The 20,406-nt window shown below is 30.4% G+C and overlaps 1 protein-coding gene across 1 annotated transcript in view; it reads left to right on the forward strand.

The window, feature by feature from the left end:
* Positions 1-20,406, forward strand: part of LOC129969547 (chondroitin sulfate N-acetylgalactosaminyltransferase 2-like) — a 95,503-nt gene that overhangs the window by 32,232 nt on the left and 42,865 nt on the right. The gene's annotated exons all lie outside the window — the stretch shown is intronic.

Here is a 20,406-nt window from a genome sequence, read left to right on the forward strand (position 1 = left end):
TCATTTCCTTTTGTTTGACTTATTAAACGTTTTTCCTTCCTTTTTAAGTTAAAAAAAATCGCCGCTCATTATTTAAACAAATTTTATCTCACTAATTTAATTAACTTAAAAACTTTTTTAAATCTTCAAATTTTGAATTTAAGTATTTTAAAATTTTGAATCCATGATTCGTAAGAACTAAATAATTGCTTCTTTTCTCCAATTTAAAACAATCACGTTTTCCCTGCTTAAATTAAAACGGAAAGTACGAAATCTTTTTCATAGTAAAAGTGACCATTTTTTAATATTACAACTACGATTTAATTATTATAACAAATATAATACGATTTTAATAATTATATAACCCAATATTTTTATCATTGCCTTTTTGTAGATAATATCATTATTGTTTTCCTTTCAATTTCCCCAACAAAGATCGGCAATCCGTAAGAAAGATCTTATTTAGTCGATCTCTTTTCTTTTTTTTCTTTCCTTTTATATCTGTCTAATATATATATCGGGTATTTTCTCGAGAGCTCTCGCAATCGGGATTTCTTTTCTGCAACAACAGGTCGTATTTCCTTCATATCCTGGAGGGGCTTTTGTCCGGATTAGTTCGAGATGGCAACTCCACTCCCTGATCTATTGGGGGAAGGGCAGAATTTCTCCTGGGCATTAACCGATCAGCTACTGCGTTTGCCAGCCCTTGCCCATTATTAATTTGATCCTTATGCAGGAGGCTATTTCCCTTTCTTGACATGGACTCGTCTTCCGTATAATACTCTCGTCCGTTATTTCATTTTCTGTTGGAAACGGTACTTCTGAATTATTGAAGCGGTTATTGCTGACTGCACTATAAAAATAAATTATTTTTTTATACACGAAAAAGAGAAAGAATAATCATAAAAATAATGTTACATTAAAATCTTGATGAATCCTGATTTCTTAGAGTTGGAATCGGGAAAACTTTTGGAATTAGGTCTGTCCGTATAATATAAATCGAAATACTCCAAATTTAAATTGCACGCAGTATCAGTAGGATGCCGTGTTTTATCTGAAATATCGATACGTTAACCCTTCTTTGCATGAGGATGGAAATTCCCATCATAACATTTACTGAACAAAAAATTGTACTCAAAACAAGTGTACTGTAAATTGGTTGCTGCTGGCAACTTTTATCATGATTATTGCGTAATAAGAAACAGAGCTGTCAAAAAATCAAATGTCATTATCATTATAGCGGGTTTGAGCTTGTCATTGTGTTGTTTGTTGTGGTTGGAAGAAACGCGAAATATCTTCCTTATTTTTTTATAAATCTGAGAGTTTTTGCTAATAAAAGCAATAATGAGTGAAGAAATTGAGAAGAGAGGGAGATTAAAGATTTTGTACTGAGCTTAACATGTAAATTTCCATGATGATGGATATTTTCATAATACTGTTTTTTAATTATTTTATATTTTTATATATTAGGATTTTTTTAATGTTTTTCCTTTAATCTAGAGCATCAATTATATGACACAGATTTATTTCACAAAAAAAAGAAGGAAATTATGCAAAAAAGGGTTAAGAGATTTACTACTCAAGGTTGGCAATGGTTTCATAAAAAGCTTTTTGCCAGATTCTTCTTTAACTAGACAAAAATGAAGATTCCGCTATTAAAGAAATTATACTTTACAATGCGAATCCCTCTTCCTCCCCCCCCCCTTCCAAAAAAAATAAGACTCTGGAGATTGCTTTGTAACCAACTATTTCATGGCTTAATCTCCACTGCACCGAGTCTCAGTGTGAAAGTGAATTTGGCAGTACATTTCATTATGGTACACACTAGTATTTTTTTTTATGAGAATTAGCTTAAATCTTCTCCATTTTTTTTTGTCCAAATATATTTAAAATGATTTATCTTTCAATATGTATTAATTTTGTAATTTTAAGGTATATCCATATTTAAAAGGATATAGCTCAAAATTTTGTTTGATATTTGAATCTGTAATGTACTAGAACATACAAGTACTATCTTTCTTTACTGCGCTTTAAAACACAATTCTTATCTCTGCATATAAAAATTTGAACGCTCGTGACCAAGATCCACAATTTTATGCAAGGAAAAGGGGATAAAATTTTTTATTAAAGAGTATGCGAGAAAATTTCAGGGAGACTATTCGTGCTGGTCTTTCTCCTACACGATAATATACGAAGTTTCAAGTATAATAATCATCGAAAAATTTGACTACGAGATTTAGACAAATCTCCAGATTTCCATAAAACACATTTTTTGTTCGTCTAGCCATCTGTTTGACTCGAAACTGCGCTGAATTTGGACGATGAAATCCAATTTGCAGCCTTAACACGAAATGTATGCATTTCTGTCAAAATATGCAGGGTATCCAACTAAGAGAAGCTATCTTTCTGTCCATATACGAAAATAAATGACAAAAAATTCTCAGAAAAAAACAGATGAAATTTGTATCCAGTTTTATCATCAGAATGAAAGTGTATTGAATTTTGGATCACATTGTCAAAGTAATGACAGTTTGTTGACCTGCGTATTCACATATGGGGTATTGCTTCGTTCTAGATAAACGAAATTTATCATATGGACCTGTAGACAAAAATACAGATCGGTGACAATATTTCTGTCCAATCGATAGCAAAGAAAGCATCCGAAATTCATTCTCGATTTTCTTCATTATATTATTAAGCACAAAAGAAGCAATATTGCGTCATTACAGACAGAAACTGGAGAGTGGTGGCACACATGCACGCGGATTGCCATAACCTTCGAGCGTTTGTTGTCTTCCTCCCTATGCTTCCCCATCAACGCTGTATGTTCAGGAGATGGAAGTAAAATAGAAAAGAAGGTACTAGAATGTCTTGAGTATATGCGAATAGAACACTCCAGCTAATTCTCTCCCAGCCCAAATTCTCTCATTTGCATCTTTGATATCTGAGTCTCTTATTTTAAATGATAACGAACGAAAACACAAAGACTCTCCTCAAGTCTTGCAAAATTATGCTTTCCCCAGCTCTTGACAGTTCCGATCATATTAGCCTTTCTCCCCGAGTATTAAAATGTGTTCTTCAAATTCCCTCATTATCTCAAGGAACCCAGTGAAATGAGACAATGCCCCAGTAATTCTAATCTGTAGCGAATAGCAATCGAAATAACCCGGGTCCTCATCTTCCCGATTTCAATCAGAGAGGATTTTGCAAAGTGCCTGAAGGTAAATACCAGATGCTCGGTTTAATAACACCCACTGCTGGAACAACGAAAAGATTTCGCAATCGAAAATGTGCCTTTTCAGGTCCTTTTGAGAATAAGATTGGGGAACGAAATCTGGAGGAGGAATGTTGCATCAACACAGCTGTTTGGGCTCCTTAATTATGCTTTCGGTAAGCTTGAATGGTTTCGGCAGCGCGAGTTTGGGAAGAGAAGTGCTCCCCTTTTGAAAGGTAAATAAAAATGGGTATTATTCAAAATTTCGTGTTATCGGAAAAGGCAATATTTGGATGGTTTAGAAAACTAATAACATCGGAAATTAAAAATGATTTGACGAACATTGCTTTAGTATTTTTAAATAACTCACTTCAAATTTTCTTTTCTCTTCGATAGTTCTAAATTTCAGCTAAAATGATATTTCGAAATGTTTAAATTCATATAGATTTTTTGTGGAATAAGTTTCTGAAATTTCATTTCATATCAAATTTGTGTCAGATATGTCTATTTTATTTTTAAATTTTTAAGTAATTAGAATCTTAAAGATGTTGTTGGTAATAAAGATTCGATTTTGCATTGTCACTCGAGAAAAAGTCTTAAAGGATTATTTTTAAACTATAAAAACTTCTTGAAAATGTCTCGCATACTCCCTAATAAAGTGTTATCCCACCTGGACATAAAGTTGTAAACCTCAGGCAAGACATGTATATCATAAGTTGTCAGATTTTTAATTTCATAATCCCATATATGAATGTTTTATGCCTTGTAAGAGAGTGAAGATTTTTTAATTATCCTATTTTCCATTACTCGGACAGTTGAGCAGTCAGAATTTTCATTAATTATTTATTTCAAAATTTGATAAATATGTAAATTCGTGTTATCGGAATTGCATATTTATCAAATTTTTGCAAATTTTTTCCATACCAAATTTTATTCGATTTACTCGAGATATTTTTTCAGTCATGTTCACATACAGATAGACAGACAAGTAGACCAAATTTTATTCCCCAAACTCGAATACTCCTTTCAGTTATGTTCACATACATATAGACAGACAAACAGGCATATTTTTTTTCTGTTTTGGATTTGGAAATGTCTGAATATTCCTTAAAACCTCGAGCTCGAATTTTTTGATTATTACAATACTTTTTCTGTGTAGATATCTTATAAGACAAGTAAAAAGAGAAATGCATCAATATAATTCACAATTTCTTCATTTATAATGTAACACTGTAATATCTAATATTTTTTTTTATTTGAATAAACATATACAAAGACTTTTGTAAGCATAATCTTTTAATATATTATGAATTAGGGACTATTTTAACGAATTGCTTTGTTTTTGGCCAAATTTTATAACAAGTATGCATTTCCTATATTGCATGCTTGCTGTACTTGACACCTACTACTTGATTTCCAGTCAAGTTATCAGTGCAACGCATTGGGTTTTAATTGCATTATATGGAAGTTTATTGTGTTTATTTCTATTGCATAATTTTTGTACAATTTTGAATTTTGCAATTGTTTCTTTGTTTAACTGATTTTCTTTTTCCACCTATTGATTGAAATTATTTTCTTTCTATTTTATAATCGATTAATAGTTCTATAAGGAAATATCGATTATGATCGATACCATAACGATCTATTATGAAAAGATCGGTTGTTCTCCTATTTTGATGAAAATTAAAAACACTAATCCTCCATTAGTCATAACTAATTTCATCACTAAATTATCATACTGAATCTACTGAATATAAATTCTATTACATGTTTTTTTTTAATTTTGATAATTTATTTATAACTAATTGTTCACGATCACCTGTGTCGGAATAACCAACACTAAATAGTCCATTACAAAGTAGCTCGAGTTCAAATTTTGATTAGTAAAACCAGTAAAAAAAATGCAATGTTTTTATTAATATAATTTGGCGTGAACTAATTAAAAGTCGGCTATTTTTCGAAAGCCTTATGATCTGTGCTAATTTGTCGAAGAGCCATAACAATTATCTCAAATTAAGCGAATATTCTACAAGAAAAATTCACATAATAATGCGTTGAAACAGCTACCAAAGACTAATATGCAATTCTACTAGATACTTCTTTTGGGGAATTCTGAAGACTTTATCTTTTAGTTCTTAAAAAATATTACATACATTTCTTGAGATTGTTTTAAGAATTTCATCATATTTATAATAAATGTATTTCTACGACTCTGTTCTAAACAGGATAGTACTTGAATCTTCACTAATAATAATGTATGGTCTATGTTGGCAATGTATAATTCGAATCTTTTGAACTAAAACTGCCAAATTTATTATAAACATACACTTCAGAAAGTGAAAATGCGTATCTTAGAGGTTTTTTTCATTTTAAACGAAATTTTAATCGAACTATACTTTTATGTTTTTCTTCAATTATTTATGAAAATATTATTGCCTAAAAATAATTCTTGCCCTGCTTTAAAATTAAAAAAAAAAAAAATTATTCCAAATTTTTGCATATTTCTTTCCCTAAATTATGAGAGGGTTTTTTTAAAACAATTTTTGTATAATTTTTAATATATTGTTGAATGAAATTCTTTCAGTTTTTATTGCTCCATTAAATATTTAATTGCATTATCTTCTTCTATTGTTGAATGCTTAACTTTGTTATCTGAGTGATTTTTGTGAGAAATAGTTAAGTGAAGTTTCAATGTGCAGTTAAAAGGTAAATTATTTTGGCAGCTATGTTTTTAATAGCTCTTATAATGTCACGAGACTTGGTTTCATTAAGATGATTCATTTGCAGAGTAAAGAGAGCAAGTGTAAGGCTATTAAAGTAACATAACCCTAATACCCCTCACAATTTGATGCTGAGCACTTTTCTGAAGAACCATGAACATCAAAATTATGAATAAGAGATTTAATAGAAAATTAAATACAACCAATATTCTCAGTAAACCAGTTGGTCGCCAAAAACGGCTTGCTTCCAATAACAGGCAAATAAACAGCGACTCGAATTTTTCATGCTTTCAAAATTTGGCATGAAATGTTAATATTAACTATTTGTTGAAAAACACATAGGTTGTCTATTTTTTTAAGGTTTACACTTTGTGGCTCGGAATATTGAAAAAAAAAATTCAATGTTACCATTAAATGTAATTTTGCCAGAAATTTAGTTTTCTTCTTGCCATAATTGTTCCCATAAAGTTTACCAATATTCGTACAAGAAGTTCATATTATTATTGTTTCTAAAACGATGATTTACTAATCTGATTATTTAACTTATTTAATGTACTCTCTACTACTCAAGATTATTTATTTGCTTTAAATAATGAGGTACAATATGCAAATTCGTATAATATTAGCGAAGAATCCACTAGAATTTTAACTCGAGGGTCTCAAACTGCGTTAATCCTCCACTTCCACGCTTAGCACAGCTATACCCTTTTCGAATGCAAAATAACTAATCGGAGATTATTAACTTAGCGACTGGAAACTAATTTGAATGTCCTGCGCACTCTTTAAGCCCATTCTTTCAATTGGCCGTAATCTTCCCGCACAATGCAGAGTGATCGAGCGACGCATAAAACGCCTCCATAATAAGCCCTAAGTATCTTAAAAATGCGCATCGAGTTTTACAGCTCGTCGCGGGATGATTAATTAATCGATGTCCAATTAAGCACTCCAAGCACCGGGTCTAATTAGAGGAAAGCTGAACCCGCGCCTCAAAAATTCTGCAGGGAATGCATAATCGTGGCGCCTTTCGAAGAAGGGATTTGGGTGCGATGGGCGTTTTCCCTGGTCATATGGGATTTACCAAGAGGTGAGAGGAATAAAGAAAACTTTGCTGATCGCTTGGGGAGGAATTCCTTGTTTTGGGCATGGGTATTGTTTCAATGGAGGGTTTCTTTTGTTTCTACTAAGTCCTTTTAATTTGGGGGGGGAGGGGGGAGATATTATTGTAGAACTTTCCGATGTCTTGAGTTTTCAAATAGCTAGTTAGCTTAAATGATATCTAGTTTATCTTCAACATGTAAGGAGGTTCTAGCTTTGCTAACGATAGGAAAATAAAAAGTGACGACGAACTTTTCATCAAATGTGTAATTCTACGTAGCAAAATACGCTAGAATGGAAGTCTGTCTTATAATATCAGCATTAAACGTCCCTCCTTAAAAATAATTTTGCCTTAACTATGCGGTAATGCCTTAAATGGAACTTCTTAAACAGTGGCATGTTTTTTCCGCACATGCGCGATCGGACGTTGCTTTGTACCTCGAGACCCTCTGGACGAGAGTGTCAAAATGTATTTGATATTTTACAATACTAAATCGATGGAGAAAATATGATATTTGGTAAAGAAATTGTTTCATACTATCAAAATTAGTGTCGATTTCGGAACTAAAAGGTATACTGTTTGAAATCCATTTCCATGAGAGATACACCAGGAATGTGTGAGTGATGCATGCACCACAGTGATTTCACATCGACCACTGTGGCAGAACTTAAGGGGTGTTATTTGCTTAGCTAGAGTTCTCATCTTTAGACGACAATTCAAGATTGCGAGATCTTTTTATAATTCGTAAGGTAGTCCTCATAGAGCTCCAAAACAGTAAAATTATTTAAACTGAATCGGTTTTGAAAAACTGAAAAAGGCTTTAATAAATCATTCAATCTATTATTGTTTATTTGGACCGGAAAGAAAGTTTCATCTTGAATTTAGCTTTCTTACAATTGTTTATTGTTCAATTTTACTAGAATTTCTTTTCTATTATCAATTTCCCATTTATTTTTCAAAAAAACCCCATTTAATCTTCATTTAACACTTTTTCAGTTTTTCATTTTTTTAAAGACTTTGTGTGGAAAATAATAAAAGGCGATTAATATATTCCTCCCATATCTGATATTAATATTATCTATTTGAAAGCATGTCCATCAATTTAAACGAAGAAATACAGCATATAATCTAAATACGAGTGTTGCAATGACTGCATTTTACGTGATTGTTATAATTTCAAAAATTAGAAGTTCGAAACCCATTCTGGAAACTATTTAAGAACAGTATTGATCAGTTGCCCCGAAAATAAACTGTGTCATTGATGATTTCTTGAGAATAGATAATTGCTCAACTAAGTTTTCTGCATTACTTACTTGTGAGGTATTGTAATGGTGAATAGCTTTGGTTGTTTGAATCTCGGTATTTTTTGTTTTTATGCATTTCAAACATCTGCAAATTCTTAAAATAATTATATTTGCCGATAGAAGTTTTAACTTTTGATTGGGGAATATTTATTACTCTAATTTTTAATATGGAAATTATATATAGTGCTATTCAATATAGATCTATACCGAATAGATTCTATACTATTCAGTTCAGTTAGATTCTGTATATAGAAAAACAGCAAGCGATTTAATAACAGGAAATGACGTGTTACAAGTTAAAATGTTTCTCTGGTCTTTGAGAATTCCATGTAAACCAGCATTTTTTTTTCTTTTAAAATCTAATCTTCAACTCGTGGTTAAAACTCTGTTGTAATATTGTCACGTAGGTTCTTTAGTGTGGAATTCAATGACACACACAAGAAGTAGAGATAAACCAATTTATTAACTCAACTCTGAACTGAGAACACAGTGAATGACAGATCTTCTGCTTTTATACTAACTGGAAAAGTTCCAGAATACTTTTCTGGAGACAGTAAGAAAAGTCCAGAACACTTGTCTGGTAAACTAAAGAAATGTCCAGAATCTCCTGGAACATGAAATAAAGGAAAACATAAAATCAAGGAATTAAGTATCTACACAGACTGTGAATCGCATTGTCTCGAGCGGGATTCGAACTTACGATCACTTGATTAAGAGACCAGTGCTATGACCATTCGGCCATGGAGAGTTGACTGCCTCTTTTCAACGCGGCAATATAACAATACCTTTAAATGACTTAGAATTGTAATAAGAACTACAGCGCGCTAGAATATAGCAACATTACTGACTTTAAAAAAACTGCAATGAAATTGTTCTTTAGTATATTATGCCTGTAGAAAAAAACATCAATATATTAAAGACGTTGCGAGGTTTGTATGCCCAGCACTGTTAAAATACTCTCACACCTTCTATCCCTGTAACTGATGAAAAAATTACGCTCTATGAAAAATGCGTCAACGGAATCATTTGGAAATCTGGATTCTATAACCTGATAATAAAAATAGATAATGTTTATCAATATACTTTCTCCTAAAATGCAAAAATATATATTGTTCGTTAGTTAGTTGACAGTTTTGTTAAACTTTGCAATTGCATTTCATTCATTTTGCTGCAGTGATTTTAATTGCAAAGCTTTCAAAGTCTAGGAGAACAATAAAGATTAAGGAATTTTAGAAAAGACAAAAGAAATTTGGAAATTTGCGATGTAATTTAGTTTAAGACAATGTTGAAATTCTATAGTTTATTTCAACACTTTCCAAAATTTAATTCTTAATTTTAGGAAAATGATACATTTTTTTTATTATCAATATTTTGTTGATGATTACGAGATATTTTCATGCGTAATGCAAGAAAAGGAAAAGAAATAAAATTTGAGGAATTTATTTGAAGACTAAAAGTTTAATAAACTGTGATTAGAGAATAAAATCTGGATACTAGATATTTTTCGATTTTAAAACCGCATCGTAGCTAATCTCTTATTTTATAAATATGAGTTATAATTTAAATATTTTTATTGCAAATATTGTTTCAGTAATGGTTTAATATTTTCATGTGTAATATCTTAGAACCTTTTATTTTGGAATAATTATTTACTAAAAGAAGAGTCCAATGAATGTAATAAAAGTAAACAAAATCTTTTACATGTTTTATCCTTTGCTTTCATAAGGTTTCAATGTTTTGAAACAATTGAAGAAAAAAATCAAATTATCACCATATATGGCCATGTGAATCGAGCAATATATCCTATGAGAGTACAAAAAATTGATACCATGCTTATATTTATGTATTTCATTTTCTATAATCAATTTGCTGAAAATGGAAAGAAAATAATTTTGGGACAGTTGCTTTAATTAAGTTGAAATTCTGAAATTAAGGTCCAAGTTTTAATAAGTCATTGAAATTTAAGAAGAAAATTAAAATTGAACTTTAAAAAAAATTTTAACGCAAAACTATGAAATATTGAAATTTTTAACTTTTTTTATATTATAGAGCTGACCTTGTCCCAAAATAATTGAAGGACTTAATTTAATAATCAAAGAGTTTAATTTAAATGTTAATAGAAAAAGAAATGGATTTTTAACAAATTATTAAGGGTAAACATACGAGATAACTTTTCAAGATGACCAATGTAGGTGAAGTTTAAAAAAATAAGTACTGCCTGTTATCCCACTTAGTACTTCTTCCCCTTCAAGCAACACCTGTTAGATGCAGCACCTTGAGTAATACCAGTCACTGATTTCCAGAGCAAAACTCCCTTCTCAACTCCAGGATATTAAATTTAGTCTTCACTCGCAGACGGTTGACAGTTTAACGAGATTCTCAATTATTATTCCCAAAAAGACCGAAACCTTGTGGATCACCATTACGATTTCTTTCATGAAGAGCCTTATTCACGCCCCATTTTTCTCGGCGTCCCTCCGAATTTTCCCGACACTCCATTCGGGCTGCTTCGGGACAAAGGCATTGTTCTTTTTCTGACGGCGGGCAAGTCTAATTTATCCGAGATGTTCCAGCGGCGGGCAATAGAAACGTCATTTATTCGCCTCCTGTCAGAGTGTGTTTCCTGGCTTCTGCTTTTTCTTTTTTCTCCTCTCGAATACGAACAGCAGAAAAGCGGGGAGGATTCCAGGAGAAAAGGGATAGTAATTGGAGCTTCTTTTTAATGCAGAGTCTGGGTGGGTAAGCTTGCTTTTTCGGAATTAAAAGTGAAAACTTCCGGCCTAGTGTAATTAATATTATAAAGCCGTAAAAGTTTTAGCAAAGCTCTGGGGATTGAGGGATGAAATATGGAGAGAGAAAAAAAGAAAACATTCGGATATGTAAATTTAAGGCATTTTTTTTTCAGGATCTTTGGCGAAAGAAAGCGAGTTGTTAAGGAACGAATGTAACTGAAATTCGGAGATAGATGTGATAAAGAAAAATAAAAATCTGATTTCTTGCATACGAGATCGTGACGCATGAAGGATTTAAAGATATAGAAGTATTACAAAAGGGAAAATTTCCCAGAGTTTAAAACCTGAATCCGAAGTTACCTACTTGTTCTAAAATTTTAATTAACATTTGCTGATGTAAAAAATTAACATATTTCAAATACTATTGTAAAATACTATGCAATTATTTAAAAATTATATTTACATAAATATATAAATATAGACATTTTTTTAGATTTTCTATAGATAATGCATGTACAAAATGGTTACAAAATGATATTCCATCTTTGAAAGCGAAATCTCTGCAGCCAAAGTATTTAGAGTGTTTTTCTTCAAATTACTGGATGTTCTTAACTTTCATTTGTTAGAATGTTATTTTTAAATATTTCAAACAAAAATTATGATTTTGATAAATAACAACGATCACGATCTAAATTTTATCATTCCATTCCAAGGCTATCTATCCTAACCCTTGCTCCCTTTTCTTCTATGAAAAGGCATAAAAGACCGAATGTTATATATATATATATTATTATTACTTCCTGATACTGATTCAAAACGAAAATACTATTTCTACTAACAATAGTGGACCTCAACGAACAGGGACACCTAACCGTGTTAAAGGAAGAAACAATTCTCGCCCGAGGTTCTTATGATGGCCATATTGAACATGTATTAATTTATTATATATACAGATTAACAATTATTTTTAAAGTGAGTAATTATGTAAAATTATAATTTTTATTTTATTTGTAAAATATAGATATTATTGAAATAAGGAGCTCGAAAAGGATCTTATTTCCTTTGATACTTTCAACGCTCGTTTTATTATTAAAGTCCAAGGAAAATAACATATACATTTTAAATTTTTTTATATATTTTCCTGTACATTTCTTATTGCATTCATAAAAACTGTGTACTATTTATTCTGTTTATTCCCACGCGCGAAAACTCTTCATTAAATAGTATGAGGATTTCACCAACAACCTATCATTGAAATATAATCTTGTTAAAAATGCATTCACATTTTATAAAATTCTAAAACATGAATGTTCTTTCTTTATGGGGCTATAATGGTTTACAACTTTGACTTCGAATTAGGAGAGTCGTGGGTTCCAAATTTGATTCCACAGAATGTCCTAAGTCCTTGAGCATTAAATTTTCTAACACGGTCTAGATGTCTTCACACTGGCATCTAATAATTTTAAACGGGCAATTTTTATAATAATGGTAGGTAAGAATGAAAAATATCCATATGTAATCAGTATGCTATTCGTATCTAAATATTTTCCCTGATAAAACACGAGTTTATATTTTTAAAAAACTATCGAAAGAAGTTCGGTCTTCCAGAGGTTGATATGGAAATTTGAAGAATGGATTGCATTTTCAGATCATTGCGGTATAAAATCGCATGATCCATTTCAAGATAGCCATCATATAACTTCAAATCCGATCTTTTAATTTTGTAAGTAAATTAATAGTTGTTTTACTTTTATACTTTAGTTTTCTCTTTATATTTTGAAGGCTACTTTTCAGGTTCCATTCTTAATTTTTCTGATAAAAAAAATTTCAGATGATAAATATTACTTTTTCTCTTCACTTCTTCAAAAAAATCATATCGAAAATCATAGCATTTCCATTTTTTTACAGTTCGGGCAAATAAAAAATATAAATTAATGGTCAGGTCATTTATTAAAAAAACCCACACGTTTTAATTATCTTTTATTTGGCTTTAATCAACTGAAATAACTTTGCTGTCTTCCCGGATTAATGAATTGTACAGTAAGACATTCATGAATATTAACGATTTTTTAATGAAATTTCTGTAGAAAAATCAAGAGCTTCAACCAAACAAATTAAACAGTATCAACAAAAGGTTGTTAAAAAATAAATTTCGCAAACAAAATTTCGGTTCTTTTTATTTTTTGGAAAAGATGTTAGTTCAGACAGCCTCTATCTTAATTGCTATAATTAATTTCTAAGTCCCAGCCGTTACTACGAACAATATTTACAGACAATAAATAATGCTTGCTCGCAGCTTTTTTCATTTCAGAATAATTAACTGGCATCCGTTTCTTTTCATATGCGCTCTGCAAGGCGTCGAACATTTGCAAAAAAATCGTTTGAGAAATGCATTCGAGCAACACATGTGTATTCGAATAATTTTATTAAGAGTCGATAACAAAAAAAAAAATATTTTTATAAAAATTATTAATTAACTCTTGTGAATGTGTGATTTTTTTTTTTCTATCTTAACTGCAACTTTCTCTTTTATCGTAAAGTAGAAATATTGTTCTTTACTTGTAAACAATATTTATGCATAATTTTGCATCTTCGTACATTCTTTTATGTCTGTAGCTTTTTTGATTCAAAACAAAATGATTGATTAATATATAGATGCATGCAACAAATATAAATTCGAATAATTTTATTACGATTTTAAACTGTTTTATTATGATAATAAAGGTAAAAATGATTTTAAATGTATGTACGTTTGGTTTTTGTTCTATCTTAGCTACAATTTCTTCCTTTATTATGAGGAAAACGATATTCTTGTGTACCTGTTTTGCATTTTAAATGTGAGTTTTTACGTTTGCATCTTTTTTTTTATTTGTTCCAGTCAAAGCAGATTGTTGACTGATTTACCAATATAAAGTTGTATCGTATGCAGTGTTTCAACAAAAGCTCTAGTTTCATTATATGCCATTTTTTCATCGCTCAGTTCTTTGCAAATTTAAAATTTAGATCGAATATTTTTTCTGTGTATTTGTTAAAAAGTATCAGCAGTTTTTCCTACACCAGGTATAATTATTTCTCAGATGCAATATAATTTAACAATTTGATTTCCTGTTAGTAAAGACAGAATTTTGGTATCATTTTTTTTTTTCTTTCGTTTCCTAGTATGTTGGTGTACTCAAATTTCGTGCTTATGTGCTTTCGATGGCAACAATTGTTTGAATATTTTCCGAATTTTAAATATCATTTCATCAATTAATGCAATAAGTTTTGATTACATAGTGGACCTAATATTGAATTTGCAGGAAGAGCTGCAGTCTTCAAAAAAACATCCAGTATATTTACAGTATTTGATTATAAATTAAAGACTGAGAAATAAAAATAATTTTTTTTAAAGTCGAATCAATAAATACTCTGATGAATTGTGAATTTTATATATTTTTTTCTGACCGAAGGGTCGTGTGAATCATATTTAGTAAAATATTTTTGAAACACTAACATTTCAAATAAAAAAATATGTTTCCCTCTATTGTGATTTAAAATAGTTGAGTTATAAAAATTTAAATATTGCTATCTTATAAAAATGCGTGATTTTAGATCACTCCACTGACCGTCTCAAAGAAGATATGCGACTGAGCATCCAGAATTTCCCTAAGACTAATTAATCTAAAATTAAGAAATTTATTGATCGCCCTAAATTAAAAATTTCATAACTTGGTCAGATTTAGCAGTATAAACATTTAATTTAAAAAATCGAGTGTCAAGAATATTTTAGTGAATATGATTCCGTAAGACCAAAGGATTGTATGAAATGTATACTTCATAATTATTTCAGTATATACTTCAGAATTTCAGAATGGTCTGCAAAAGCAGCTGATCTGAAGTAATGCGCAAATGAAATGTGATCCAAAATTTTCAGAATGATACTATATGATTTATTTGACTCGTCAGTTACTTTTTAGTGATCTTTTAAATCGTGGACATCCTATAAATTCCACGGAAGAACAAGCGAAGGTTCATCACTTGGCGGTGTCAGAATTCTGATGTCAACTTAAATATTGCTCTCATTTAAATTACCATTGTCAGATGCCATATTATCCTCAAATGGTATAATTTTATATATGTATATTATGGTATATTTTATTTATAATTTTATCCCTGTTTTGTCAGAATTACATTGAACTTTCGCTTTATGTACAGTATATAAAGGTTTATAAACTGAAACTCTATCTCAGTTATTAAGTTTGTCTTCTTGTCGTAGTTTCTATTCAGTTGGTTTGTAAAAAAATAATGATTAAATGGTTTCACCTTTTAATATATATTTTCATTCAGATGATATCAATATGCTGTTGTTGTTTCTTATGGCATTTGTAATAGACAAGACCGCTGACTAAGCCAGCGATTTTAAGCCGAGAGAGTGTCTCTTGTTTCAGTAGCGCCATCTAGGGCTAAGAGTACGACTTAGCTACTCATGCGTCGCAACCCTTCTTACGGGGTGGACTTCATTCATGCATTTCATTCACTCATCCACAGATCGTAATTTAGACCTGAATCAGAGACCGATCACCTCTGAATCAGAACCCCCAGTTGCATTGTCTCGACATGGAGGACTTTGTGGTCACGACAAATTTATACGTGCAATAGCAACCACACACACGGGTAGTCTTCGGTCTACGGGGTTGGAATTCCCAAACAAAGGATGCGAATCCAGTGCTCTATCAACCAGGCTATCCCGGCTTTTATATCAATATGTTCTAGATGGTATCAATTAGCAGACCATTTCATAAGTATGTTTGGCTCTCAACTGCAAAAAAAAAATGTTATTCATTTACTATTTATTTTTAGAATGAATTTCATTTTTATACATCCGTTGACACGGATAATAAATTGAGTTGATTTCTAAATTATAAAAATCTTTTTTTTTTCATTTTCTGTTTTGAATGCGAAAAATTTAATAAGTCAAGCATTGGCATGAAATGTAATTTAATCCATATCTATTGTATTTAAAATGTTGAATACGTTTGTCAAATCCTTAATTATATTGATTTAAAAACATTTCTTGTAGTGCAGGATTTTTAAATCTTCGGTTTCAGTCTCCAAATGGCTTTAGGAAAACTACAGCAGGACGTCTTTCTTTCAGGATATTCAACTTTTCTGGAGAAAAGTAACCATGAGGATACATTTGATATATTTTTTCCCTTTTACATTATTTTTCTCTTAATGTAAAATACTATACAATATAAATGAAGTTGACTTCATTTGAAAAGTTTATTTGCCGAACTGCAATTGTGTTAGGAAAAGATTTGGCAAAGTTACTGGATCTCTGCCACTATTGGCAAAGAAACTAGATCTCTGTCACTATTAATTCTCTGAATGTCATAAAAGAAAACAAAACACAAAATGTTATGTTCCTTTCTGCAGACCGGAAACTTCTATGACACACAATTCTTCTAACTTTAAACGAGCAACTCTTGCATGTATATAAATTTATTTCGTGTATATCGGAAACGGCTCTAACTATTTGGATGAAATTTTATATTTAGATAAAGTTTTACTTTTTAAGTTTATCTATATAGGTGTCTTTACTAACAAAAAAACTCATTTTACACACAAAAAAAACCCCTATGTTTTTAATAATTAAATATTTACATATGGCTACGCATGACCTGCATAAATGTATCGGTGATGGAGTAGTGGTTAGGGCTTAGGACTGCCATGCCTTTTTCGCATGTTCGATCCCACGTTTGTAATTCAGTTAGATTTCATTTATAATTTTAAACGATTTATAGGATAAGATTTTATTTACGATTATACAAAAAATGATAATAATAAGTGGTACTTATCCCAGTTATTATTCACCCAGGTATTATTGTTTAATGATAATATATAGACAATAAAAATATATTGATTTCTTCAATGCACTCGAATACCATGAAAGAATATCACAAGTTGCAACAGTGAAAATTGATTATCAAACATTTCGAAAAAATTGTTATAAATTTTTAGATTCAAGATCGAAAATTCTGAAGGTACATTTTGATGTCATTGATATCATTGTTGCATAATATTAAATGAACACACTTAAAACAATATTTAAAAAAAATTATTTCGCTGCGGTATCAAAAGTTCTCGATAAGAAATTTAAATATATGTGATATCAAAAGCCTTCAAATTCTTTGTTGAAAAAAAATCTAAAGTTTTTGCCGTAAATCTTTCAAACAATAGTAGCTACTGTTCTTACATTTTTATGAAAATATTTTAACTTTCTTTTATTTTTTTCTATTATATTCTAAATTTTAAATTAATTCAACTACCAAATTTTTAGCATGTTTGAGGATTTAAAATAAAGTGAATGAATGATATGCATTAATTTCTTTAATATCTGGTAGAAATTTAAGAATAAGGTTTTGTGTAATCACAAACATTTTTAGTTTCGCCTTTGAAAAGGATATTCCGTATGCAACTCCACAATGTTTACTAAAGAGAATTTAATGTTAAATTTAATATTATTCAGAGGATTATATTACGTGGCATTGAAGATAATTCTGTTAGATTTAATGAAATAAGAAAAGCGGAAAACGCAAGGTGCGGGCGATGATTTGTGTACTAAACCAAACCTTCATTCCATTCGGAACTCGGACGTGCCGACGCCTCTTGCATTTGATTATGCCCACGAGTAGGAAATGGAAATTCGAGATGGAACTGCGGCTATTTTTATTAATCCTATTTTCGAACAAAGCGGTCGGAAGAAATGGTATATCCAGGAAGCATGTATCGTCTGCGATATTCGAGACAGCTGAAAAGACCGGTTAATGATAGACTGATGACAAGCCACGGCGTCAAATAAAATTTTACATCTCAACTTCTCGCTTCATGCGTAGTTGCCTGGACTTCCTGAAGCAAATTTAAGTTTCTTTGTAGCATTTAATTACAACTGCCGGCTTTAATTTCCATTATGCGAATCAGTTTGTTTCTTCTTTTTCTATTCCTTTCCCCCTTTGTCGTCTAGAATATGCGAAATTTTTCTTTTAGAAGATATTTCCTTTTGTTAACTATTGTTACAATAACCTTGAACTGTCTCTCTCATCACTTTTATTCTTTGCAGATACAGAATACGTTGGAAAAAATGGACAAAAATTCATTTTACATATTCTTTTTCCCCTTCAAATTATGCTAAAGCCGTTGTCTGTCTGACGTACGTATTAAGACTTAGAAACAAAAAAAAAAGCTTGATTTATATTCTTCTACTGGAGTATTTTTACGCATGGCGCTTCTTAGTGATATATAACTAAGAAATTTTTTTTGAGTTTAGTTTTAAATAATATTATTAATTGCCTGAAATTTTGCTTGTTACATAATTATCATAACTAAGAAACATATTGTAAAAATAAAGGCTTATCAGTTAGGCTTATGACTGAAGGAGTGTTTCGAAAAACGGAAGATAATTTAATGCCTTCTTTTAAAACTGTCATTTAAAAGTAATATAGGGTGAGAATTATACTCGATTTCAGGACAAATACTGATATGCTTTTCTAACCATTGCTTTATATTTCCTTCTATTTTTCTTTATTTTCCTTATTCGGATAGAAAAACTATCATAACATTAATTATGTAATCTATAAACTGTTTCAAACTACAATTGGCCAATTTTCTTTCTAAAAAAATCTTTATTCCTAATAATGGTTATCCATAATATAATGAAAAATAAAATTTCCGAAATATTGACAATCATTTTATTTTCTATTATAGCTTGAGCTTAAACTAGAAAATTAAAAACGGCTATATCAAGATGTAAAGATTCTCTAAAAGTTGAAGGCTGAATTTGTCTTTTCAATTTCCCCTAAGATCTTTTTTCTGGGAAATTTTTAATCAATTCGTCTCTCTCTCGTGCTCTCAGCACTTCATTTGTGATACGAGTTTTCAGGCGAAGATCCCTTGAGAAATTGATTTTTCTGAGAGTGAGAGAACGGCGTGATGTGGAATATTCATCGAGCATTATGTGTTGCGTGCAGAAATGGATTTCAATCTTCTAGTTTGTTTGGACAACAACTGCTTTTTTATCTTGACTTTGGATGGCATTAATGCGATGTATGACAAAGAGAATCCTGAAAAACATAATGAACGCTTCAAAATTCGTATCAAATAAAACCCAGTTGCATGATTCGCAGAAAATTAGTTATGCTACGGTTGTTTTGAAAAAATAATTTAATCAGACATTAACTTTTGAGTAGTTTCCACAAACGTCACGAATCTTTATAATCTGAACCAGAGACATATTTCTTTGTGTATTTCTAAACTGTAAATCAAATCGAAAAAATTATTTACATTAAGAATTTGTGCACAGAGAGAATATGATTTTGCTTCCGCTTTTGAAAAACTGTAAAAACTTCACTTTGCGCAAAAATATTGTTATAAAATTGCCATTATTTGCAATTGAAATCAATGATCCGTGAAAATAATATTGAAGCTTGTTTCTTTAAAATGGCAAAATGTAACGGAAGTTTTGATTACTGGTAAAGTGTGATGATTTAATGTAGTATAATACCTTCAATGGCAATGCTATAGGATCGAATTTAGATAAAAGAATTCTGACTCAGTTGAAGACAAAACAATTAGTTTTTAAATTTTGGTATTCTGCTTGTATGTTTTAACAAAAAATGTTTAATGGATTGTAAAAGTATATCTTCGATCAAATGCAGAACTATTTTTAAAAATCTATGCAACATTTGTTTAAAAACAAGCTTTTATTGAAGGGTATTTTGTGACATGATGTTTTTTGCTTCTATTTGTCTTTTTAAATTATAGATGTCATTTACGAACGTTTCATTTTACGATTCTGCTTTTTTGATATTATAAAATTTCAAAAGAAAACAACCATGGACCCTATTGCATAGATGTGATAAACAAGTAAAAAACATGCAAATTACTTGGTGCATTAACCATCTGAACTTGTTAGTACAATTTGAAGTGACAATTAATGATTTTAACTAGAGTTTGTGAAAAAAAAAGTAATCATTCTATGAAATAAATGAAATGGCTGTTTGAATGCATTTACCATGCTTTTACCAATCAGAAGAATAGACTGAATATTGGATTGCTGTTTATTAATTTGAAAGCATTTATATTCAACCAATAAAAAAAAATAATTTCCTTTTGTATATGCAGCTGAAACATTAATCTCTGGCGGAATTTTATTTCCTTTTTATGGCTAATTTTTATTGACAAAATTATTGACTTGAAACTTCTTTCTGGCAGAATCGGATTCTCGGTCTCTCTTCATCATTACTTTTGTATGTTCACAAGTTTTAGAAAATGACGTATAAAATTTTTGAGCTTGCAGAAAGAAGAGAAGAAAGCTAAAATATTC

The sequence above is a fragment of the Argiope bruennichi genome, chromosome 1, assembly GCF_947563725.1.
Source record: "Argiope bruennichi chromosome 1, qqArgBrue1.1, whole genome shotgun sequence".
Taxonomy (NCBI): Eukaryota; Metazoa; Arthropoda; class Arachnida; order Araneae; family Araneidae; genus Argiope; species Argiope bruennichi.